The following is a 27852-nucleotide window of genomic DNA, read 5'->3' as shown; positions in this document are numbered from 1 at the left end:
TCAACATAAAAATAGAAAAGTAAATAAATATTGAAGTACAATTGGTGCTACTTTAAGCCTTGTAATATTTTTTCTTGAGTCTTATTTATCTTCTAGCTTGACACACAAAAATAAAGTTGTATACATTTTTTCTTTTATATAAATATGCAAAGTAATATCCTTGATGGTTTAAGAAGATAAGTTGAAACTATTATAGGACTTGATTTTTTTAAAATTTTATTGCAAATAGTAATTTGATTTATTTACTTTTCAAAAAAATGTTACGACACTTTAGAAGTAATACTTAGTATTCTTAGCTTTTTATACTTGGAAAAATATATGCTTAGATATCACCATGTTGTAAAGGTGCATAGATTGTTAGCACTAAATCATCTGCACAAATAAATTATTCCACATAATAATGATGTGATAATTCAATCCAAACAGCAGTCATAAACGGTGTGAACCAAGTTGAATGGTTCAAGATGAATACTTGACCACGCCAAGTGCCAATTGCTAACAACTATTTTTCTTCACAGCATCAAATACCAAATTTTCCAACGAACAATATTCCTAAGATGCCATGCAATTAGGCTATCCAACCAAAATGACCCAACAAATATGGATCCAATTTGGTTTGGGCAAATAATCAGTTAAGTTCAGATGATAAACAGCCCTCAAATGCTTCCATCAGTAACAAAAAGAAGGCTGACAAGTGATCACAACACAGTAATCACCAAGGACCCAGCACAAAGACAAATAGCTTCAACTCCATAATTTCAAGTTCACTGAGCCACCACACAGATCCACATATTTTCATGAAAGGGAGATCATTATCTAGCATCGTAAGACCACAAGCAGAAAGATGTCAGACCCAAATACTTCAGATTCCAGAAAGATACTGCAGCAAAAACATGCAGTCCTCGTTAATCATCCGCATTGCAAGCCTTCATTATCACCGTACTGATGTGAGCCACTGCTCTTCCCTTGTCTGCTTTCTCACGATACCTGTCCTCTGACCCCTCACGCTTTCTTTTTTCTGGACATCTCGTCTAGGGCAGCTTGTTTAAGCATATACACCTTCCGCTTCTTATTTTGCTCGATCTGGCGCTTATTTGCCTGTTCAGATAAACAAATAAATGAACATGGGTAGCAACACAACTCGTCCAGAGATGATTGTTAGATCAAAACATGAAGACCATTAGAGGTTGCTGAAGCACATCCCTGGCAGAAAAAAATAGTCCAAATGGTAAGTGTATCTGTGATGAGTGCATAGAAATAACAATTAGGAGGTTAACGTCATAATAAATTGAGCCGACTTATCAGTATGGTGCCATGCTGCTCATAAGGATTTGGGAGCTTTTAGAGTGTTGAAACACCGAGGTTTTCTCTTGATATTCTGCATCATCATGACAGCCTCCTTGAGAACATGACACAAAAGGTGGTACTAAAGCATCAGTTATTTCGAATTCCTTCAATCGTTGACACACGTCTCCAAAAGATCCTTAACGATTATCGAAGAGAAGGTTATTACTGTTGTTTCATAAGATAAAGATCCCTTGAACTTGAATGTATACCTTGTAAAGTGAATCATGGTTAACAGGAACCGGCAGCGTCTTTTTGCTTCGAAGCGCCCCAACTGTCTTCATACTCTTCCATTGAGCATCTTTTGCTTGAAGTAATGTAGTAACCCGATTGAAGAATTTAGGAACATCAACTTGTCCAGGCACGAAGGAACACAATGTCACTCATTCAACTTTTGTCTTCAAACGTACACCTAACGCTGCCCTCTCTCCAAGCTTTCCTTCTTTCCCTTGACCTGCTTTCAGTGACTACACCATTTCCAGATAATGAAACGAATTTGCATGCTTCGCTGAATCAGCTTGCATGGCGTTCCACATATGACCTCGCTTGTTTAGACTTAAGCGGTTCAGTACGGAGTTGATAATCTGTTTGATTTTGTTGTCAAAGAGACAAACCTGCATAATGATTACTCTCATCTGACTACTCTTGTAGAAGTTTGATCGTTATCAACAAAAAATACGAATGGCGAACTTGAACCCTGAGAAAACCACAATTTGAAGTTTTGAGTACATGGGGTATGTTCATGAAAATTCAGTAAAGAGAAGCAGGCATAATTTTTCTAGTACGCCAGTATCTTGAGATTCATCGTTGGAATCAACATGTTCCACATTTTTTCCCATTATCCAGCACGTTTATCCAGCATCTGTCTCTTCATCGTCCTAAAAAGCAGATCTACGTCTTATCATGCCACTATAAATTTCATTCACTACGATTGTTAAAATCTTTCAGGAACTGCCTTCAAAACTGTTGTCCTAAAAATATGCCTCTTTACATCCTCAAGATCCTTTTCGTCCTCGCCATCCACATAGCCACCCTCTGAATTATCACTTTTCCTCACAATCTTACTATTGGATGGAAAGAGGGCCTATCTCTGGGTCTCCAATAATATCCACATAAGTAGCATCCTTGTCATGATCCACTTCCTCAACATCAGACCAGGGGGAATGTAGATGTTTTTCTTCCTCTTTTCGCCCCTTCTTCGTTGAGACCGAAGGGAGAGGGCAGGGGTCTTAAAGTGCCGAGACTCCAGCTAATTTGCAGACACCAACCCCTGTAATGTGCACCTGCAGTCAAAACTACTAAGTGCCAAGTTGTAAATCTCTCGCGTTGAATATCTGCCTATTGACACAAAATCATGAGACACTACAAGGAATTAAGTCTGGAGAATCCCTAACCAGCACCAAGAAAGCACCAGCACAACATCGATGCCAAGGCTGAGGAGTGCTAGTTAAACTTTCTTTCCATAGACAAGCCCAGAGAGATAGAGCAATTTGAACGCGTCGCAGATCTCTGTCCAAAATCGATTCTTCAACATTTTTTGTCTTCTACAGACGCTTGGCATCCTCGAATTTATCCATAAGCGTTAGCACTTCCATGACCTTTGGAATACCATGAATCTGAAGAACATTAAGAAACTCAAGTGTTTTCTGCATAGTCAACTATAGTCAAAACGAAACATATCCTCAAAATCTATGCAAGTGACTCCAGTGCGAACCGGAGTGTATAATCTTCATTTAGTTTCGATCAACCCTTTCCAGTTCACAGAACCAGTTCTGCATTTCAAGTGAACCAGGATTTCAGCTGGTACTTACCAGCGGTGGTCTATGGACAACGATAATATATAGTCGAGGTTCACCAGCAGTTCGATCTCCCATTGGCACATGAAATCTTCCCTGGCCTTTCTCCGCTGTAAGGGCCATGTTGGCTGTGTTAAGATAAAAGACTGATCACGACGAAAGACACAACAGCATCAGGTGCAAAATAATCAATTAATTGCAGATTGCAAAAGCATTCATCTAAAGCCAGGAAGAAATCCGTTTCGGTCACTTATCTTAATTGCAAATTACCCTTCAGATTTTCATTGGGACCTCACAACTTAAAGTACATAAGTGGAAGTGCCGAGGACACATAGGGATATACATCGGTGGCGTGGAAAATACGAAAATGAAGTATTATATCATTTTACAGACGCTGATGCTTCATGTTACAGCATAATAATCAGAATTCAGAGAGATACAGTTGCCAACTTATAGAGCAACGCCGACCGCAGACATCCACTGCGAGGGGTTGAAATGGGAACAAGATGCCCCCACCTTACTAGGTCCAAGGCGAAAGCCAAACAGCACGGTAAGTTGACTATCACGGAGCAGTCACCGAATTTAATCGCTCAATCAGGGCACCAGTGCATACTGAGCAGCCTTCTCTGGTTTTCTCAACACATGACTTTGAAGAAATGGCTTAATCATTCACCACGTAAAATATTCTACATTATTACTCCGAGTGTTAAAATTGGTTGTGGAGGGACACACACAGAGAGACCAGCTTAAAGCCCACGGTACTGCTGCTGCTTACCCTAAGGACTATTCTCTAAGGCTGACACAATCGTGATCGATGATATCAAGCGACCACCACAAATTCAATCCTAACAAATTTCATGGAACAGAAACTCTCTTTCCACATTCTGCAGTAAGCGGCACTTTTGGAATACCAGAGATTCAATTATGGATGAACTTTCGAGGATGTCCATTGCATACCAATCGAAATTTTATTAGGATTTACAGGTCAAAAGTAGCGTAAAACCTAAAGTCCAGCAAGTGCTTATTGACTGCTGGGACCTTGTTCTGTGAGATTTGAATTGCAGGAGATGACCTAAACTTTAAAGTTATTCTTTCACCCCTGGGCTATAAATTCCAGCTACGCCCATAGAACTCGATCCTGGTGAAGCACCCACAATCCGCAGGTAAGGCGTAACCTAGGCTGGTTCATATCTGAGTGTTGTTTAGGGTTTCTCTACGGTAGCACGTTAGCATTCTGTGCCAATCTAAACTATGAGTTCTGAATCCATTAGTACACCACGTTTAGTGTTAAGGGGAAGTTTGCAGGGCACATGGTGGATTGTTTAGGTGATGTAGCAGTTTCTCTGCTGAAGGTGTGCGACTTCGTATGCAGTTTGTAGAGCCGCCCTGGTGTTTGAGAGCGTTTGTTTTGTTACCTTTCCTACCTTAGAGATTTCTTTGGTGTTTGTTGTATGTTAGAATGTGTCAGTATGTTACAATGTTCGACGAATGTGTAGAGCGATATTGTAACAAAAATAACTATTTGTGACACAAACAAGTTTAAGAGAACATGTAGTGGAATCAAAGCTAATGGTTTGACTCAGCCCGGTCAAGCCATCACTGCAATCTTCAACTTCTCTGTAGAATCTTACACATGTCTGATTTGATTGTACTAGCACCGACCCAATGGAGCTCTCATGCTTATCTAGCCACTGCCTTTGTTGCGCAGCGTCACTTTTCTTCTTCTGAAAAGTGCCATCTCCGCACGACTACCTGATCTTTCTCTCGTATTCGCCATCTCTAAGAAGTCTACCTCTTGGTTCAAAGTCTCTTAATCAGGTCATGTTTGGTTTCTTTCGCTGGCGCTTCAGTTTGCGATATTAGTATACACATTTCGATAGTCCGTACAATGATATACTAGGGGATGGGTCTACTTCAGACAGATGTTTTGCAGTTCTCACTTTTGTTTTATGCTAAACTGCTTCTGCAGATGTGTTTTATAAGTTTTTTACATTATTGAAGGGAATCCGTCTCGTTGATTAGGAGTTCAGAATAAAAACTGGGTGATTCTTAACATCCCTGACTGGGCTGAGCATGAGCGGAGCAATATACCTAAAACCCTATTACTACGCTCATGTGTCTGCCCGGTTTAGGTTCTGTCGAGGCATGAACGATAATGGCGCAAGGAGGAAGCTTGATACGCCATTTCACTTCCATGTACTGTCACACTGTTTAAAGAAACTTATGCTAAGATCTAGGTGATTTATGATCGTATAATTTTCGCTTGAGGGCTTTGCCACTTAACTTGAACAAATGTCTTCAGTTAGTGAGGCTTGATTCCCAATCTTTTTTCTTTTCCCGACACGAATCTTTCTGACCTGCCTAAATTGTTCTTTCTAGAAATTTGGGAGTACTTTGGTCTTAATTATCTAGGTATGTGTAGCGCTGCGGTTCAAAATCATAAGTTCTTTGATCACAAATGACGACAATTTTTTTATCTGAGCTCAGTCCAGGACATGAGCTGTAACTGGTTAGAGGGTAACCTCTGTAGGTGTGGCCCTGATGTTGAATATCACAGTTTGTCTGATTCTATCTGACGACATATACTTGTTTCCTGAGCCACTTCAATGAAGACGGTTCGTTTCTTGCAAGTCATAGAGGTTATTTCTGGTTTGTGTGGCGCTGATGTTCAATATCACAGTTTGTCTGATCATAGATGACGACAAAAGTATTTTTTCTGAGCTCACACTCTAGAACGTTTCCAGTGAGAGAGTAGAGAGTTAACCTGGTGCATGTGACGCTGATGTTTAATATCACAGTTTGTCTGATTGTAAATGACGACAATACCTTATTTCCTGAGCCACAGCAATGGATACGGATAACAACTTTTAATTCAGAGAGGTTGACCTTGGTTTATGTGTCACTGATGCTGAATATTAAAGATGTCCAAGCATTTATCCTGAGCTCATTCTTCAGGGCATGGCGTGATTAGAGAATAATCTCAGTACATGTGGCGCTTATGTTGAATATCACAGTTTGTCTGATTGTAAATGTCGACAACAATTTATCGCCTGAGCCACAATTGGTGTTGATAGCACCCATTCGAAAGGATAATGTATCAATTGTAAACTGTTTGTTAAAAAACTCAAAGTTGGCAAGAGCCGAAATCGTTTCAAGATTAAAGATGCAAAGGATCATTCTTAATAGGTTTGAATGTGTGTATATATATGTAGGGAAATGTTCAAATTACCCACCCATTTACAAAATCGTCCCTCCACCCCATCATGGAAAACGAGGGAGAACGAGTGGGTGAAGATAAGGGCTAGGAACAGAGGGAGGGCAACGGATAGAGTAATACTTCCTTCATTCGGTATAGAATGCTTAAATCTATAACAATTAAGAAGCAGTCAAATGTTATGCTTCTGTTTTATTTGTTTTGAAAGATACCAAGTTTTTATTAAAGTGGTATCTTCGGAATAGTATAGATGTTCTAAAAAAACATTTTTTCCCAAATTCGAATATTACTGGTTCCTAATTAAAGTAAAGACATTATTGTGTTCAAAATATCTTTATCATGAATGAAATACTATATTCTATAACTTTGTTTGTTTCAAATAAATAAGATTGTAAATTCTCTTTGAAGTAATCTTAGCTTGGATTTTTGTTTACTAATGTTCTTCTAAATATTTCAAAAATTATTGGAAATGAATATTAATCTTTCTTGACAAAAATATTAAATATATGATAATTGATTCATATTTATTGAAGCTATTTTTTCTAATTGGCAAATAAATCAAGAGTTTTAACATGTGATTTGATATGCTAAATAAATTCCTTGATTATGTTTATATGGGCCATTTTTATATTTGTAATAACTCTAGTTTTAGTAAGCAAGAAATGAAGCAATGTAGAAGTTAGCACATCTTATAGGACTATAGCACAATTATAAGATCAAGGTTGTAACAAGATGTTTGCATTTTCTTCAAATACATTCTTAAGTTTTAATATTTGTGTATATTTATATATATTCACAAAAAATACTTATAAAAAAATAATAGTAAAATTTTTTTATATATTTTTTTACAACATGTCTATAATTTTAATTCAAAAAAATAGAATATTAAATCCTTTCAAAACTTCAATGTAAAAAATTAGAATGTTTGTAATGTATTTTGAATAAAAAAATTAAAATAAGCACAAATTTCTAAAGTATTGAACATAGTATCAAAAAAATACATATTTATTTAGATTAAAGGAATTAGATAGAATGTCACAGACATATACATTTACCTCAATAATTACTTATATAAGTAGGTAGAAGTAGGTAAATATAGATTAATTTCATAAAGTCTTCTAGATAAGCTTCCTAAAAGCTTCATAAATGCGGTTTTGACTTTAGATGTATTTATAGGATAGAAACTTGGCCAACAAGTTAGTCACATATTGGTAGCTTATGGAATAAGCTAACTATGTGGCACATACATAGATAACTTGCCTTGCAAGTTAAGACATGTAAGTAGCAAAGTCAACACGTTTGAAGGTCCTATAGGATATTGCCATGTAGCTCCTAGTTAAGAGTATATAAAGAGGCAAGAGTGAAGCCTTCTTCACTCTTGTCAATGCCTTTCTAATCTTTAGTCTTATTTCAAGACTTTCTAATCTTTTTGTTTTTGGCAATAGCCATTCTAGTTTAATATTACATCACCTTTTGAGTGACTTTGTAGTTCTCTTCAGTGATACAAGAGTGTGTTGAGGATTTTCTTTCTTTGAGTTTCATATTCTTGACATAGAAATATATAGGAGTAAATTTTTTAATATCTTATGGATTAGCTTTTTAGAAGCTAAATCCTAAACCTGGTCCTAAACCCTAAACCCTAAACTTGGTCTTCTTGTCTTTGACAATAGCTATTATGATTTTAATATTATACTATCTTTAAGTGATTGTTTATTTTCTTCAAGTGACACAAGAATGTATTGATGCTTTGATTTTTTGTGATTCATATCCTTAATAATTTGATATAGGTTTTTATTTATTATTCTTATTTTGTTTGAGAAGTTAGTGAATTATCACACTTCTCTTATTGTATTTTAAAGGTTGCTTACTATCCACCTTTAAATTAATAATTTTATTTTCTTACCATTAATTATTTTTTTAAAAATAATAAATTATTATTTTTATGAAAAAAATATTTAATATTAAAGATTGTTGATTATTCTCTTCTACTTTGACTTGTAAATTTATTAAAGTTTATTATAGATTTTTTTTTTTTAAATTTATTTTTAGATATTATACTTAGCAGGTAAGAGAATAGATTTGTAACTATTGTATATCTTCATAAGCTTGTCAATACTTTTAGAGTAGATATTTACTATATTAATAACATCAACTATGTAACTATATATCATACAACTTTTAAGATTAATTTAGAAGCCTTATGGTTTTTATAAAGCATCTATATATCATTCAAGTTATTTTTTTTTTTTTTTATATATATATATATATATATATATATATATATATGTAAAATTAAAATAATTTTTTATTAAAAATATGAATCATAATTAATTTTAAAAATAAAAGTATATTCTTATATCATCAAAAGAAAGAAAATAGATATTTAAAAAATAGATATGAAATTGAAATTAGAATGACTACTATCAAATGCAAAAGGATTAAGAAACTTAAACCTAGATAGATCATAAAAAAGATATTTTCAAAAGTAAAAAAAGCCTCATATTTTCCTCTACATATATTATATGCTAAAGAATTATATAACTATGTTTTATAGGCCATATGACAAGTGTTCAACTTGTTAGTCACATATCAAATTTATAGAATAAGTTTCCAACATATATACCACATGGCCAATTTGAAATACAAGTGGCTAAATGTGCAATATATAGCCAAGTTGTCAATCTATCAATTATCTATAAATACATGTAATGTCTATAAAGCTTCTAAAAAGCTTCTCAACAAGAAAGTGATAATTTTATTTACTTTTGCTTACTTCTATTTGATTCAACTTTTCTAAGTAAATATAATTATATGTTACATTTTCATTCTTATCAATATCTTTCTTATAATTTAATTTTGGTTTAAAAATCTTTAATTTTTAATACCTAGCAATAGTTTTTTTATAAATATATATTTTTTATTATCTAGTTTTTTTCATTCTTAATTATATGTAGATATATTTTTTTGAATAAATTTATCATAATTTATGTTATTAACTATTAAAATCTTATATTTACTTTATTTAATTTAATAATTTTATATCATATGATTTATTTTACTACAAATAAAAAATAATTATTTCTTATTATTACTATTATTAAAATAATATTAATTTATATTAATTAATTAATTATTAATATTATGTATTTATTATTGATTGTAGTATTGTTAGGAACCATATATAAGACAAGGATTCAAGATCAAGGAATAAAGTTAACTGGACATTAAAACAACAACTAGATACAAGGTAAGAAGATCTTGGCTAGACCACAAGAAGTAAGTTGTTGAGATTGAGGATCCCCTCAGCGTCGACTCCTATATATATTAGGTCCTATGAAGCTTCTTAAGAAGTTTCTATGACGTTTAAGAACGAAGTAAGCCTAAGATCCTTCTTCAGCAACTTCCTAAATCACCTAAAGCCTCTTAGGATCTTCTAGAACCTCCTATGACCTTCTAAAACTTTCTTAGAATCTATTGAAACCTTTCAAAACCTTCTGGAACCTCCTAGAATCTCCTAAAACCTTCAAGAGCCTTCTTAGAACCTACTAGTACCTTCTGGAACCTTCTTTAGTTGTATGTCCATAACATCACCTCTTCTTCTAGCTTTGAGGTCTCCAAAAAGTAATGTTGCAGTAAGCTAGTATATACACAAGAAATTGAAGATCTGCCGCATGGTGTCTACTATATATTTTATTTTATTTTTACAAGGTAAATGATTTATAGGCCTTTATAGCCATCGATAGTGCTCCAAGGCTTCTACTTGTGACCAAGCATGAACTTCAATATCTTCATTATGGAATTGTCTTGCAAACACTCCTTCTGGACGTCCTTCATATGCAAATTCTACCTCAAACACAATTACCAGTAACCTATTACTAGGTATCCTTTGACATCTTCATGGTTCAGGTAGCTCTTCATCTCAAGGTCATCTCCGCGAGCTACTTGGTTGAGATGGTATGAACTGCAAAGTATCTATCTCTTGACTATGCATATCATATAAAGTAGACAAGACCAAAAGAATATAAACAAGTTATGGTTGTAAATTCAAAATACTGATTTATACTATTCTAAATACTTGACAATAACTACCACTTTAGAGGTTGCCCCCTCTCCTTTTTTATGAGGCCAAGAACTAAAAATCTTCATGGTAAAGCCATCTTACCAAGCTATTGTTCTTCATTTTGTTGCTTTTGGTCTGGATGGATGTCATTGATGGAAATTTCGAACCTTCATTTGTGCATTTATAAAGTTACCAATTAGTTCCCATGTGGAATCATGGATATCATATCTACAGCAATGGACAATATATTCAAGACTTCCATATCTTATCCTTGAATTTAATACCTCTTCTATCTCAAATTCAATATGATCATTGATTTTAACAATAGGAGGTGGTGGTTTTCTTTGACCTGGTATGTTTGATTCTTTATACCTTTCAAAAAGTGAAACATGAAAGATTTAATGAATCTTTATGGATGAAAGTAACTCCAAGTAATAAATTACGTAATTAATTTGTTTTTGAATTATAAATGGTCCCAACCTTTGATAGTCCAACTTATAATATGGCTTGTTGGTTTTTATATTCTGCCAAAGAAGCCATACTTTGTCACCAACTTGGAATGTATGATGTTCCTTCATCAATTCATCTACTAATAGTTTATAATATTTTTGAGTCATTTTTAGGTGAGTCTTTATGATTGCTTGAAGTTAGGCCATTTTCGTAGCAAACTCCTCTGCTGTTGGATTTGCCAACTTTGAAGGCTATATCATATCCAACTTTGGATAATGACCATAATTTGAGTAGAATGACATTTACTGCGTAGATGCATGGATTGTGTTATTATATGCAAACTGTGCCAATAACAAGTAGGAAGTTCAATCGTCTTATTGATAATTGATGGTACACCTCAAATATTGTTCAAGGATTTGGTTGAACCACTTTGTTTGGCCATTAGTTTGAGGGTGGAGGCAAAAGAAAGATTGATATCAATCTTAAGAATCTTGAAAAGTGCATTCAAAAATCTTAATACAAATTGTGGTCCATGATCCAACAGAATGTCATCTGGCAATCCATGGTAACGATAGACATTTTATAACCATATGTAATAAAGAGTCTTGTCATCTCTTCACCAATAATTGACTTCTTGTAAGGTATAAAATGTGCCATCTTGGTCAATCAATCAACAACTACAAAGATAATATTAAATGAATTTGATGGTGGAAGATCTGTAATGAAATCTATAGAGATATATGACCATGATTGTTTTGGAATAGGAAGAGGTTGAAGAAGTCCATTTGGTCGATGTCAAGGATTTTTTGACCTTAAACAAGTATTACATGATAGTAAAAATTCCTTAATGTCCTTCCACATTTTATGCCACCAAAAGTCTCTAGATAGAAGTTCCAAGGTCTTGTTGAATTCAAAATATCCAACTACAAAGAAGTCATGGCCTATTTGAAGAATGCGTAGGCGAGTTGGTCCTTCAAGAATGAACAAATATTTTTCAAAGAACAAAAGATTGTCTTCATACTTGAATTTGGAAGACTCTTTAGGAAGGTTGTTGGTAAGATGGTTGATATTAAAAAAAAGAGGGTTTGTATTTTTAGGCTTTACAAACCAAATCAAAAAATGATAAATCCACAGGCATTGATACATTGATTGCTCAAAGATGAAATTATTCAAGTTTTAAGAAGGTTGCCCATTATTAATCATGTGCTATCTTGCATTCTTTTGGTTCAAGATAGAAATATCTTGATAATGCATCTGATAACCTTTGTTGGCTCTCGGATTGATATGTGATGCAAAAATAAAATTATAATAAAGATATATTCCAAAATGCTTGACAATGGTTTAATACTCGAGCTAACATGAAGTATTCAAGATTCTTGTGATTTGTATATGTAGTCATTTGATGAGAGGAGCCTTCAAGAAAGTGGCACAATTCTTGAAAAGAATCTTTAATAGAAATAGCTCTTTATCATGGATTTTGTAATTAACTTCTATCATTAAAAATTTTCTAGAATGGAATATAATTGAATGAAGTTTGCCATCTTCTCCATATTGTGATAAAACTGCTCCCAATGCAAAGTCTGAGGCATTGGTCTTCATAAAATAGGGCTTGTTGAAATCTGGATGTATCAAAATTGGAGCTCTTGTAAAAGCATCTTTTAAGCTTTGAAAATTTTCCTCTACTTTAGGACCTCAGTCTACTTTTTTCTTATGTGTCAACCGCATAAGTGGAGCAGCAATCTTGGAATAATTCTTAACTAAAATCTTGTAGAAGTTTGTAAATCCAAGAAAGCATTGGACATCACATACACTTTTTGGCTTTGCCCAATCGATGATTACTTGTACCTTCTTTGGATCTAAAAAAGGCCTTTGTTGGAAATAATATATCCAACAAATTTGACTTGAGGTGCATGAAATACATACTTCTCTAATTTTCATATAACCCAATATTTTGTAGCTTTTTCAGTACAAGGCCGACATGTTTTTTGTGGTCTTTGAGATTCTTAGAAAAGATCAAAATATCATCCAAATAAATCACAACAAAGTCATCAAGATACTCGCAAAATATGTCATTCATTAAGTGTTGGAATATGGCTGGAATATTAGTAAGTCCAAAAGGCATGATATTGTATTCAAAATGTCCATACCTGGTACAAAATGCCATCTTCTATTTATCTCCTTCTTTAATGCATACCAAATCATATGTGCTTCATAGATCAGTCTTTATAAAGATCTTTGGTTGGCTAAGTTGATCAAAAAATCTAGATATGAATGGCTATGGATATTGATTCTTTACGATGATTTTATTAAGATTGCAATAATTGAAACACATTTGTAAGGATCCATCTTTCTTCTTCTCAAATAATATCAGAGCACTAGTTGGTGACTTGGAATGTTGAATAAAATTCTTAGCCATATATTCTTCAATGTACTCTTTTAAAGTTACAAGCTTATTTTAGGATAAATTATAGATGGGTTCAAACAATGGTTGAACACCTTCTTGAAGGTCAATCGCACAATCATAAGGGTGATGCTTTGACAAGATATCAACATTTTTCTTTTCAAATACATCTACAAAATCCTTATATGCCTCTGGAATTGTTATTGTAGCAACCATAGGTTCCAGTTGTAGACTTGTATAGACAACAAACATAGTACCTTGTTTGGCTGTGCTCACAAATGCTCTAGCTCTGATAAATAAATATTATTTAAGTTTTGGCTTATCGCATGTTAGAAGCTTTTTTATAAATCTAGGGAGTCCATGATCTACTAGAGGAAATTCTAACTTTTGTGATATCCAATCTATTCGTAGATTGTATTTTTCAAGGGATGAGAGTCCTAAATTGATTGGACTTGATGGTGATCTTATGATGTTGAATACTACTTGGATGCTATAGTTGTCAAAGGTTATTTCTAATGGAATTGTTTCATAAGTGACATCTCCAGAGGATAAAGGCCGACCATCTATTACTTCTACATGTACAGCTTTGGATTTTTTGACTGTACAGATTTTGTGTGATCTAAAAAATTCTTCATCAATAAAACATGCAAAGGCTCCTAAGTCAAGTAATGCATGACAATCTAGTTTTGTGACTCCTAACCATACATGTATAGTAAAACAATGAGAAGGATTAGCAAAGAATACAAGATTTTTTTTAGTTTGTGATAGTGAAGAATCCAGTGCACGGTTTCTACTATGGCTAGACGCCCTCATTTTCTTGTAATGCTTTTGATGATGTAGCCGCACTTCTTGGTCGATATGTACATTGGCATTTTGTTGAATAATTATTAATCTTATGGTCAAGTTTTTTGTAATATAAGCATAGGCCAAGTTCCCTTCGATGCTTTTTTTCTTACTCAAAAAGAAGTTTGAAGCAAACTACATCAATCTACATATCTTTTGCTTCAAACTGCTCATTATAATTAGATGGTGAAGAAGTTGCAGAATAATTGGTGTATACATGTGGCATAATTGAAGAATGTTTATCTTGTCGTCATTGAAATAAACGATTGTTGTACTTCACAACTTGACTAATGACTTCATTTAGTGTTAGAGGATCTAACATAGACAACAAGAAGTCCTTGACATCATCTCATAATCTCTATTGAAATTGGCTCATCAATATATCTTTTTTTCAATTTATATTACATGCTAATTGTTGGAAATCTGAAGCATACATTGATGCAAAGTAAGTTCCTTGTCAAAGGCTTCGAATTTTAATTGTTGAAGAATAAATCTTATCATGTTCACCAAATGTTTCCTCTAATACTGCCAAAAATGTTTCAAAATTATGTAATATAGGAGAATTCTTTTTAATAATAGAGAAAACTAGGATAAAGCTTGATTCAAGAGCAAGATTCCAACCAAACCTAAACAAGAGGCTTCAATAGAATATTTTTGAAGTTGAAGCAAGGTGATTACTTATACTTAGTTTACAAAGCCATAAAATTTTGAGCGGGTGCCATTGAACTTTTTCAGAAGGCTGATCCTTTTTTTTTGTTGTTATTGTTGTCAGATCATTGCCTTGAGTAGATGCACCTCCCATGTTTGAAGTAGACAAAGTCGTTTGAGAATTCAAAACCTCTATTGTGATTTGATGTGGTGGTTGAGGCACTCCTTCTCCTTGACTATTATGTATGGTCATATATAGTTCTTCATTTTTCTTTAACAAAGTCTATATCTTAATCCTCAATACTTCAAGAGTATTAATAATAGAATATAATTTGATCTCTTTTGAGTTTTTTGTATTTACTTTTCCACCTTCTATTATAAAAAATAAAAAAAATATATGCCTTCAAAAAAAAAAAAAAAAAAAAAAAAAAAAAAAAACTTGATCTATGATATAAAGAAAAGAAATAAAAAGAGTATTAAGAAAAAAATAATATTAGACTAAAGGAAGATAATCCGCAATCTCTAGAATCCTATAGTACTTCTAAGAAAATGGATAATACATTCTTTGTCAAGAAAGACCAAGCTCCTAATATTGTTTTATAGCAATCTCGACAAACTGTTAAGAACTATATACAAGACAAGGATTCCAAATGAAGGAATGGAGTTAATTCGACATTAAAACAATAACTAGATACAAGGCAAGAAGGTCTTGGCTAAACCACAAGAAGTGAGTGGTCGAGATTGAGAATCCCCTCAGCCTTAACTCTTATATATATTAGATCTTAAGAAGCTTTTTAAGAAGTTTCTATGAAGCTTGAGAACAATGTAAGCCTAAGATCCTTCTTTAACAACTTCATAAATCATCTTAAGCCTCATAGAACCTTCTAGGAGCTCCTATGACCTTCTAAAACTTTCTTAGAATCTACTGGAACCTTCCAAAATCTTCTGGAACCTCCTAATACCTCCTAGAACCTTTAAGAGCCTTCTTAGAACCTACTGGTATCTTCTAGAACCTTCTAGAACCTTCTAAAATCTTTTGGAATCTTCTAAAATCTTCTGGAACCGTTTGGAACCTTCTTCAGTTATATGTTCGTGACAAGTATAATATAATTTTTAATTTTTAAAATTATTCAAACATAAAATTTAAATAATTAAATTTAAAAAAAAATCCAATGTTTTTATTTTATTTAAAACAACTTAATAGATAATTTAAATCAATTTATATTTATAAATTTGTTTTATAAAAGATATTAGTAATAATAAAATATTAGATTAAAAATTATTTTGATAAGATGTATTTAAGTGATGTTAGAATATTCAATGTAATATTAAAAAATTAATGATATGAATGATTTTGAATGATATAAATCATGATGATTTTATCAATTTTTTAATCATTCTAAACTCCAATTTTATATTTTATGATGTCAATAAATTTTATGATATTTTCATGCATTGTGTAGTTTTTACAATTTTTTCTTTTTTTACAAATGTAAAATCTATAAATATAATTTTTTTATTAATATTTTGATATTTTAAAAAACTTATAGTTTTATATTTTTTCTGGAATTTTTTAGAATAAAATAAATTATCCTGGATACTATTATGTAATAATTAATAATTATTTAGTTATGTTTATTTTAATTTTTAATTTTTTAATTTTTCAATTTAGGTAATTGTTTTTCATTCTACTTTATTGTTAAGTAATCATCATTTGAATTACCAGTCAAATAATTCTTATATATTTCAAATTTCAATATTTGATAAAAATTAAGTTTTATAATTTTTTTAATAGAAGAATTTTTTATTTTCTATAGAATAAAAAAAATTAAAAACTAAATTTTTTTATAAAGAGATCTAAAAATAAAAATATCTTATGATATCCTATTATGTGATTTTAAAAATTGATAAATTTTTATAATATATAAAGATTTGTTTTTCAACAATAATCTTAATATAAATCTATCTATGTATATATATATATCTATATATATTAAATCTGTAATATAAAATTATTTTATGACTATTTAGTATTTATAAATGGTAGGAAAAATTCTTATTGTTGATAGTTAAATATTAAATAGTCTTTTTTAGTTTATATAAAAATAGTTTTATTATTGAGTAGCAATTCAACAAAGGACTACTCAATATGCTCATACATTCTTTATTCCAACATCATATTTATCCAAATCTTCTATTTTACTTGTTATTTTATATTTAAAAATACTTATAACTATTTATAATTTATTTTAAAGTATAATCTCGTTTAATTGGTCCCACTATGCCAATTATAGAAACTGTTATTTCTTAAAATCTTCTATTTAAAAAATTCACACAAGGCATTGTAAGTCTTATTTTATTATATAAATTTCAACCTTTTCCAAAAATAATGATTACAAAATATTACTCTTACATTTATCATGTATAATATTAGAATACATCTAACCATCTATTTTTAATATAATATATTTAATGTCTTACATTTCTTACTTTCTAATCCTATCAACTGATTTTTATATATTTTATATATAATTTTATTTATAAATAAGGTCCTATCATAATAATACTTATTGTTTAAATTTAATTACACCTTGCAATGCTATCTCTTTAGTCTATAATATCTATATTTGCTACATATAGTTTAGATTATTCTAGATTTTTATTAAGTTTGTAATGCAAAAGTATAAAAATACAATTATAGAAGTCCCTTACTGATAATTAAGAGTATTATGTAATTTAATTGATTCTAAGAGCATAAAATATACAAATTTAAGTAATAATGAAAGATCAACATTATCTATAATATTTTTTGGATTTTCTAAATACTTTCATAGTAATCTATATGAGTTAGAAAGGCCATCTTTTCTTATTAGTACTCTCTATAGAATCAAGTAATTTATTAGTTATAAATCAAATATGTATTTTAAAATTTATATTTATTTTATTAAAAAAAACTCTTTATTAATTTATATATTTTAATAATAAAAACTTTAAATATATATTATTATATTATATTTTAAATAATAATTATATATATATATATATATATATATATATATATATATATATATATATATATATATATATACTAACAAAATATTTGTTTGCTCTATTTTAATATAGTACAAAGAACTTTATTGTCATTGAAAGACTTGAATTTTAGAAGAAATCATTCATTCTCAATATGTTTTTGGATATTTTGTCAAATCTAAAATTCTATTATACCTTTGGAAAATGAGTATTGTTGTGCCAAAAGAAAATCTAGCTTTCTAAATCTTAATACTTTTTAAGGGCATTGTAAAGAAAAAATAGAATTGGATTAGTTATAATGACTAAATGAATTTTAATCTAATATTTTCATTCACTTGATGTATCTAAATTGCAAGAGCAAGTAGTCCAATTTGAAATATGCAATGTTACTACTAACAAGAATTTGATAGGAGTTATACAAGAAAAAGCATTATGAAGCTCTAGAGGGCCTAATCTAATGTGGCTATGGATTTCTAAGCTAAATAGTAAATTAATAGTTCTAAAATATGCTTTTATTCTACTCTATCATTAATTGTACATATTTGATGCATAATATATTATAAAATCTTTTTTGGTAGTTGTAATTTAGTGATAAGTGGAATAAAAAAGAAAATTAATTTAATAGATTAGGATTAAGATTAAGATGTGGTTAGTTTTTTGATATTTTTATTAATAAAAGATGCTTTATCTTATATAGACTCCATGTGTACTAAGTTAGTATATGCTTGGATTGAACCATCTACTTTGGAAGGCAATAGAGACTATTGTAGAGTAGTCACAAATGATGACACAATCAAATTGGAGTTAGTAGCTACAATCATTAATATGGATAAGTTTACTTAAATCCACTCAATAATTTTGTCAATAGATAAAATCGTTCTCTCAAAGTATGTCTGTAGCTGCATGAGTTTTCTTTTCTATATTATAAAATTGGCAATACAAGTGGATTAGTCATAAAGATGTAATGAAATAAGAATTAAAGTACCTACCAAAACATGTTGTAGTAATATACTTTGTTGGAGGTAAGCAATATTTTCAAATTCTAGCTAAATGGATTGAATAAGTGGATGCATTAATTATGTTAGAGTGCAATTTAGGTAGAAGATTTTTCCAAAATCTTTAATCAATATACCACCACAATCCAAAAGATGCTTATGCTCACTTTCCACTAATTGTAGTAGAGAACTTGCATAATATAGACTTTGATTCTTGGCTTCAATTCAAGTCATTGAAAAAGACTTACAAATCTTATTAAGTAACATTAAAAGGTATTTCTAGTAAGTTCATAAAAGTGGCATTACAAATTGTAGAACTTGTGGTGGTATTTGGTAGTAACTCATGTAATGCAATAAATCAATATTTTTGTTTAGCCATGGAAGCAAGCATTAGATGGCCCACATTGCTTTTAATTACTAATATATTTACTAAAATGGCATCAAAAATTATAATAGATTATTATAACTTACCTATAAAATATCACTTTTGTTTAAGTACAAAGCATCTAATAAAAGAGTGCAAAGATATAAAGACACAAAAAGATAATGCAAAGAATAAAGTAATTCCTTCATTTAAAGAATAACCAATTGCACTTGTATCTACATCTAAACCTACTAATTTTTCTCATCAATGGATGGCAATTGATCCTAAAACAATTTTTTTTCTCTATCAATGATTCATGGTCACAATCTTACCATCTTCTTAGGCTTATCAGTAGAAGGAATATAGTGTAGCATAGATTCATTGAGTCAAGATACAATGAGGTCTAAAAACCACTATTTTAAAGATGAATCTAAAATTATTTCAAAATTCTAGTTGAATAAATGAGAGAAGATTTATAGAAGAAAGAAGCTAGTATAGGGCTTCTATCAAGAGCACATCTCCAACCTCAAGCCAAAAAGTCAATGATAGTCTAATACCTAGTAACAAAAAGAAGGTCAAGGAGCCTAATAATGGATTTTGATGGACTGCTCTATCCATCCATAGGATAAGAGATCCATCACATCTTTTCAATATTCTTTGATTTTGTCAATCTCATCTAATAGGATTGCTACATCCTTCACCTTTTATTGGATCACTTCACAAATCATTTCTTTGACTTCAAATGAAGAAAGGAATAATATTCCTTTCTAATATGGCTTGATTTCCTATTCAACAAGAAGAAAAAGTTGCTATTCCGCTATCCAAAGATTAGATATGCATATAAGTCTTACCTGTATTAGAAAAAATAATAAGACACTTCTATAAAAACCATATCTAGTCTTCTCTAGTAAAGCTGTAAGTTGAATTTAAAGAAATTATTATCAAAATCTAGCCATCTATAGGAGATATATTTAGTAAAATTAGGCTCTTAACAAAATAAGCCTTGAGTTTGCCTTCCTATTTTATTCTCTACTAATCTTAGAGTAGAATTCACATTGAGTCACCATTAGTCTATAATAATAAAAAAATAGTGAGATAACTCAAACAAGCTCTATTTAGAGCCAGTCTACTAGTTAAGAAGAAAAATAAGACATTCTTGTTATATTCATTTGTAGCATCCTTTCCATTGCAACAGATTTGATTCCACCTCTAATTCACTTCAATGCTATTAACATTGCTGTCCTACTTAGTATATTAGCTATGGTGTAATACCTAAACATTAATCTCAATAGAATAGCATTCTTTTTTCATTTAATACACATAGGTAGTATTAGTGATAAATCCATTTTTTACCTAATAAAATTCTAAATTGACATTGGTGATATGCACATTCTTTGTTTTGATGCATCAATACTTAGAATGTCAACTTGGCTGGTAGAAGGGCTTTCCAAGTATCTTTATATCTAGCCCTATAATTTATTAAATGACATAAACATATTATAGATTTTTCACTCTCCAACTATGATGTCTCACTGATCGATAGCTACTCCGTAGATAAGATATATCAACATTGTCTTCAACGCAATAAGACTTGTTGTTCTAAAGATGTTAAAATTTTTAAAAAAAATTGCTAGCCTATCCAACAATCATGAAACTTTTCCTTCTTCTACCATTATAATGAAGATTTTTGTATTTTCATATAACCTTCAAAGGCTCAATGATCCAAAAGATTAATTTTTCCAAAAGATATTATGGTCTAATATACAATAATTTGGACATCTTTTGTTTCTAAGAGCATCAGTTGTAAGGTATAAGGCTCTTAGCTTTGAAGGAATAAATCTAGTTTTAATTAGTTTTATAGGAAAAGAAACTATTATTAGATATAATTATAATAATGACAATATATAAGCTAAGAAGGGAGGAGTTTGTATATAGATATCTCTCCATTTCTTTCTACTAATATTATGTTCTAGGCATTGTTGATATGAGAGAGCCATTTGGATGAAGCTAAAAGACCTCTTTTTAGGAGACATTTTCTATCAATATCTACACATCTATCTTCTCATTTAAACAAATAATTATATAAAAAGAGCCTACTTCTTCTCTCCTCTATAAGTATTGGTGGATGCTCTACAAAGATTAAAATTTTATTGAGAAGAAAAAGAACAAGTCCACCTTTTATAGGAAATTGATTCCAAAAGGAGAGAAACAAGCTTTTAAGACCTTTATCTTGCAAATAGAGGACTGCTTCTCATTAAATAGTAGGATTAAATTTTCAAAGAATAATTGCAAAAAAGATGGTGTGCAGATTATTTCCTACATCAATTCAATTTATATATTTAAGCTTTAAGATGTTGGTATTGTATAATTTAAATTCTTGCTTGAAAATGTATTAGGCACTTAGGTTTGGAAAGTAAATGGAAAATGCAACAACAAGATCTTACCAAGTTTTATAGAATCTTAAATAAAATCTAAATAATCTTTAACAATCTTAATCAAATTTTAACCAATCTGAAAGAAATTTAAAAGAAATTACAAAAGAAACATAAAGAAGTCATAAATTAATTTTAAAAAAATAATAAAAAAATTCTAAAGAAATATAAAAATAAAAATCTTAAAGAAATATTAATAATTTTAAAAAATACTAAATAAAAATCTTTAAAGAAATAATGAAGAATATTTTTAAAATATTAAAAATAAAAATCCTAAATAAATCCTAATTAAATCTTAATTTAGCCCTAAATAAATCCTAATGAAATTACAATAATTTCAAAAAATCTTGACAAAATCTTAAACAAATCTTTAAAAAATCTTAATCAAATTTTAAATTCTAGATTGAATCTTAATAAATCATAACTAAATTCTAAATTCTAGATTAAATCCTAATAGAATTATATTAAGAATTTAATTTAATCTTAATAAAATTCTAATTAAATCTTTAATAAAATTCTAAATTCTAATCAAATCCTAATCAAACCTTAAACAACCATAAGAAAATCCTAAGTAAATATTAATCAATTATTATAAATATTATAAAACCTCAATAAATATTAATTGAATTATTAATCTTGACTAAAATTTTACTCAAATTTCAATCCACATGTAATTAACAAGCACAAAATTTTTGAATAGAATCAAATTTATCAATTGAAAGAAAAGCTCTCAAAACCTCTTGGATGTTGGCTGCATTTCTTCTCCAATTTAAATGTTAATATTCTACCAGAAATTTCTCTTTGTTGAATTAGAAAATTGCTTCAAAATTTGATTGATGTATAGATTGCTAAATCTAAATAGCACTCACTAATTTTTGCTTCAAGCAAATTAGCAGATGGTAGAAGATCACAAAAATCCTTACTAATCCTAAATTTCAATTATTTAAGACCATAACCTACAAAATCTCTCATAATCTTCAATTTAACTACTTAGTTGATATCAAATTTTTTACATACATTCAAAATAAGCATAGTAATAAATTAAAAAAAATTTAGTCATAAATATATTATAAAATTCACAAAAATATCAAATTTGCAAATTTATTTTTATTTTTTAAAATCTAAATCCTTTGAGTACATTTATTTTTTTGAAAAACCCTCAAAACCTCAATATGCCTTCAAATCACATTAAATGAACTTTCAAAAATCCTCTCATAAGCCTTCTTCCATATTTCATTCTTTGATCAATCAAAGAATCCTTAAGTCGCTATCAATCCATGATTTTATACTTTGAGGTTTGATTTCGACTTTGATTTACGACCAATCCTCTTTGGATATCAATTCTTTATATTTTGAAGTAATTTTTATTAAAGTCTATTTTTAATCTCTTTCTAAAAATACTTACATGAATTATTTATCTCATTTATTTTAATTTGGCTTACTTATGCTCCTATAGAGTAAATAGAAGTCTCATCTTAAAGAAAATAGTATTAGAATGTATTAATTTTTATTACTTCTTTATCTATTATCTATATTTTAAAGATAATTTACTAAAATATTTTTTATTTAAGTTTCTCTATAATATAATCTTTTTTTCTTTCTTTTATCATATAATTGTGTTACCACATGATATTGGAGCTCATTTGGTAATAGTCTATTCTATCTAGAGTGATTGTACTCTATATGACTACCTCACAATATTTTATGTAATATAGGTTGAAACTCCAAGGCTTAGCTAGTCTTTTTTTAATATGAGCATTGTATACCTGTAAGTTGTGGTAGTCCAAAGTAGAGTAGAAAAAAATTGGTTTATCTACCTCCACCTTTGCTTTTTTAGTAAACATTGTGAAGTGGATTTTTTTTATTTTTTATTTTTTTTTATTTTTTTTTATTGTGACTATTATATCCAAAAAATTAAATTATTTTAGCATGAAAAAATCTAATAGAGACTTATCCTGTCAAAAACTATAGCCGAACTTTAAGCTAAATTGCTAAATCCAAAATTACAAGGCGTATTTGGAATGATGGCCAAAAAGTTACAAGATATAAAACAATAAGAAAGTTATGATTGTAAAATCCACAAAAGACTAAATGGATGCAAATATTCTATCTATATCTCTATAAAAATATCATACAAATATTCTATCTATATCTTATTACAACTAATGTCCCTCTACTAATATGGAATGTCTTTATTTTATTCCCAATTATATATTTAAATGGTTTTTTAACAACAAGTGAAGTTATGAGCTAGTTTCTACATTGCATTATGGATAGAATAATCTCTCTAAAATACTTTGTACTAAAGTTATGGACGTCCATTGCTAGGACAAAGATAGCAAAGTTCCAAAATATTGTCCACTTTATACCCTTATTGGTCATCAATCACAATTGATAGTAGTATTGGTGATTGATGTCGGTCTAGAAAGTGCCTTAATTCAATATAAAATTCCTTAAGCTATGAAATATGGAAGATTGGATAGATCCAAATACATGGCAGAAGCTCAAGGTGGTATGTAATATCAAAAATTATTCTAAAAATAGAAAAAGGTTTAAACCATCAAGGTGCTTGCTTATGGACTTGGATTGATATAGCAAGTAGAAGGTTGGCGTTGGAGAGTAATACCTAGTTATCCTCCCAAAAGATCTTGTATTGCCAGTGGTTATTTGTATATTGCTTCTATTGATTTTGTATTATAAGAAGACAATATTGTGTCTCTTATAAAGCCATTATAAGACATTGTATAAACTCTTCTATTGTTGAATTGTTCGTATTGATGGGACAATGGAGGATTGTTGGCATAATTGGATAGTCATTGGTATTAATGAAGAATGGTAAATGATTGATACTTGCTTGAATATTATCATTATAGGCAAATTCTAAGAGTATAAAATTTTCATCTTAGACATTATGATGAATCGCCACAAATGTCCGTAGCATATCCTCTAGGATTCGATTAGCATACTCAATTTTTTCATATATTTGAGTATAAAAGGCCATAGATATGGCAATTCATGTATCTAATAGCTTGAATAAAGTTTACCAAAAACTCTCCATAAAGCACAAATCTTAATTTAAACTGATGACATGAGATAATCCATAATGACGAAAGACAATATCAAAAAAGACTAATGCAAGTTCTGGGACATCAATATCAGAGTGCACTACAACCAAGTGAAGTTGCTTCAAGAATTGGTCCACAAAAATTATAACTATTGTCATACTGTAATTGATTATAATATGTAAAAAATAATTAAAACATATAATATGTTCATAAGTCTTGGTATATATTAGAATAGTTAATAGATTAATTCAAAGAGAGTAGATATAAGAAACTTTATTTTAAATTTTATCTATTTTGATTATAATATTTAAAATAATTATAAAATCAAAATATTTAGTATGAAGCATTAAGAAGAAATTAGAGCCTAAAGATGAAAATCTTAACTACTAAGAGGCTTATTGGAAGAAGTGAAAGCAAAGCATGGTTGAATGAAAGCAAGAAATAGAGATTTTCATTCCTATTGATCGAAGGCCATGTCCAATGGACTTCAAGGAGGCTACCTGAGGCTTTATTGAAAAATTAGGATTTCTCTTTTGAGGTCATTTGAGCTTTAGAAGCTAGCATCAGAAAGTTTAGGTTTTTGGATATGGATTAGATGCAAATTTTGTGTGATTTGGAGTTTTATGAAGGAGTTATTGGTGCTCAAAATTAAGGTGTCAATTTTGTATCTATTGTCACTCTTTGGAATATAACATACGTTTACATAGAGTAACAAAGAATCAGCGACTAGAATTGAAGAGAGTACTTTTTTGACTACATTTTTTACATACTATTTAATGAATTTGGAGTTCAAAAAAAGATGTTATGGAGGATTGAAGTCAGTGCATGCAAATCAAAGGCAATAAGTAAGTGATTTTATTCATAGTAATAGTTGGAGCCATATCTTGAGTTTTTAGACAAATTTTTGGCTCAAATCTTTTGAAGAAGATAGATTATTGTATTAAGAAGCTATAAATATAAATTTTGTAGCATTTAAGTACTTAATTTGTGAGATATGAAGATAATTGTATACTAGTATATAAAAACTAGGGTTTAAAACTACTATTAAGATTTTGGTGATATCTTAAGATCTGCAATGAATTTGTAGTTGAAATTTGTTATGATAGTTGTTAGAAGTACATTAGTACTTTATGTAAAATTTGAGTATATTTTAACGGTCCAATTGGAAGATATGAGTTATTGAAATTTGGAAATAATATCCTATAAGGATATATAAGGATTTAGAATTTTTTCTACCATGACATCGTATTGTAATTGTCAATTATCTACATCAAACACGTAATGAGATCCATAATTACTTGCTTTCAATATCCCATAAATAGTAGAATTGGCTGCAATATCTTAAGAGATATTATATTGTATGTATTTTTATACTAGCATGATTTAAAAGAATCTAATAAAGATTGAACATGATAACCTAATCCTAACCAAAATCATGTCTTTGAGATCTGTTCTAGAATTTTCTCGCACCTTCAGTATTGAGATATTAGGATGTCATGTCTCTCTTGAAGTATATGCATCTAAAATATAGCATTGATAAGTAAAAAAAATTATTTCTTAAAATAGAGTAAGCTATCATAAATTTGATAATTTTAATATTACACATCGTCCATTTGCAATCAATTAGTAACTATTTTAAAATAAGAATCGCAATATTTATCTTCCTTCTATTCTATTATTTTTATTAAGTTTGAAATGATACTACTAATAGTAGCGACTTCTGTCTTATCATTTGATTTGGATATTAAGTCAAGTTTATATGATAAGGTGTCTGATATGGTGTATTGTTGCCTTTACTTATATTCAAGTTGAATGTCAGAGAACTACAATTGCTCTTTCCAATGATGATGTTATGATTTCATATTTTTTAAATGCAAATTATGTAACAAGGATCTGTGGTAAGTCTGAACAATCACTAGTTTTTCCAACAAATAGTATTGTCATAACTTTGTAATATGTACAATTACTAGTTACTCTTGAGAAGTACAGAATAATTTTACTTTATCTTGATGAATTTGTATAATTCATATGTCATAGGTTGAAGGCCTCTATCAAAGTCTTATTAGAAAACCGTGCTAATAGCAAAGTTAGAAGTATCAATATTAAGTGTATATGGAAGGTTGAGATCATACGGTTGCAATATTGGAGTAGTAATTAGTGTCTCCTTTAATTCCTCAAATACCTTTTTTGTTTCAATTTTTATTCAAATAGGACACCTTCCTCTAATAACCTTGTCAATGAAGCAGCAATGTCTATAGATTGTTGAACAAAATAGCAATAATATATAGCAAGGAATAAAAATGAGTAGACTTCAGAAGAATCTTTGGAAGTTGGGTAATCATCTACTACTTTCACCTTCTCTTGCTTCATGCACATGCCTTTGAAAGATAACACAAGCCACTCAAAATGTCTATAGTGTGTACAAAATGTCTTCTTTTTTATATCTTCTTTAGCAATAGAGATCTGCCAATAACCACTTTGAAGGTCCAATTTCTTAGTCTCATGATGTTTCAAATTTTGAATTCAAGAACAACCTTCTCTACTTTGAAGGATGTCTATATATTCTAAAAGGAGAAGTACATTTATGTGTTCTTCAAGAACATCATGACTTTCTTGCAAGAGGATATTTTGGGTATAAACAAGACTTTAGAGCTTATATTTAGAGTTTTTTGGTGGCCACAAATGTGAAAGGTGGTAAAAGACTTTGTCTAGTCATATGACATGTATTCAAGATTAAAAACTCCTCATTATCAATTCTGTAGACTTCTTCAACTATTGCCTATACTTAAAAAATCATGATCTTTTATTTCTATGGATTTTATTACAAATCTTTTTAGTTCAAGTTTATGACTCTATATTCATAATTATAGATCGCTTCACCAAAATAACACATTTTGTATAATATACAAAATCTATTTCAAGTGAAGAAATAGCTAAGCTTTTCATTGATAATATCTATCACTATCATGGATCGCCAAAAGATATTATATCAAATAGGGAGACTCAATATGTATCAAGATTTTAGAAAATCCTATTCAAGATTCTAAAGGTTGATATAAAGCTCTCTTCAACTTATTATCCTCAAACTGATGGATAAACGGAAGGGGTGAATCTTATTCTTAAGTAATATTTAAGGTATACCATCAACTATCATCAAGATAATTGGACAAATCTTTTGATAGTCGCAAAATTTGCATACAATAATTTGGT

The 27852-nt window shown here is 29.9% G+C and overlaps 2 long non-coding RNA genes across 3 annotated transcripts; one reads left to right on the top strand and one right to left on the bottom strand.

Moving 5' to 3' along the window:
- Positions 1–847: 847 nt before the first annotated feature.
- On the bottom strand, positions 848–4177 carry LOC112279531 (uncharacterized). Of its 2 annotated transcripts, none has more exons than XR_016502062.1 (3): positions 3657–4177; positions 1557–3286; positions 848–1378 (listed from the first exon to the last, which is right to left on the bottom strand). It is a non-coding gene; the product is annotated as an uncharacterized LOC112279531 (long non-coding RNA). The 2 variants fall into 2 exon arrangements; XR_002969040.3 differs by having other exon boundaries at positions 1557–3250.
- Positions 4178–4199: 22 nt separating this feature from the next.
- LOC112279530 (uncharacterized) lies at positions 4200–6687 on the top strand. The gene is made up of 2 exons (XR_016502063.1): positions 4200–4303; positions 6353–6687. It is a non-coding gene; the product is annotated as an uncharacterized LOC112279530 (long non-coding RNA).
- The last annotated feature ends 21165 nt before the right edge of the window (positions 6688–27852 follow it).

Source organism: Physcomitrium patens, chromosome 3 (genome assembly GCF_059467195.1).
Source record: "Physcomitrium patens ecotype Gransden chromosome 3, ASM5946719v1, whole genome shotgun sequence".
Taxonomy (NCBI): Eukaryota; Viridiplantae; Streptophyta; class Bryopsida; order Funariales; family Funariaceae; genus Physcomitrium; species Physcomitrium patens.
This window is presented reverse-complemented; position numbering and strand designations above follow the sequence as displayed.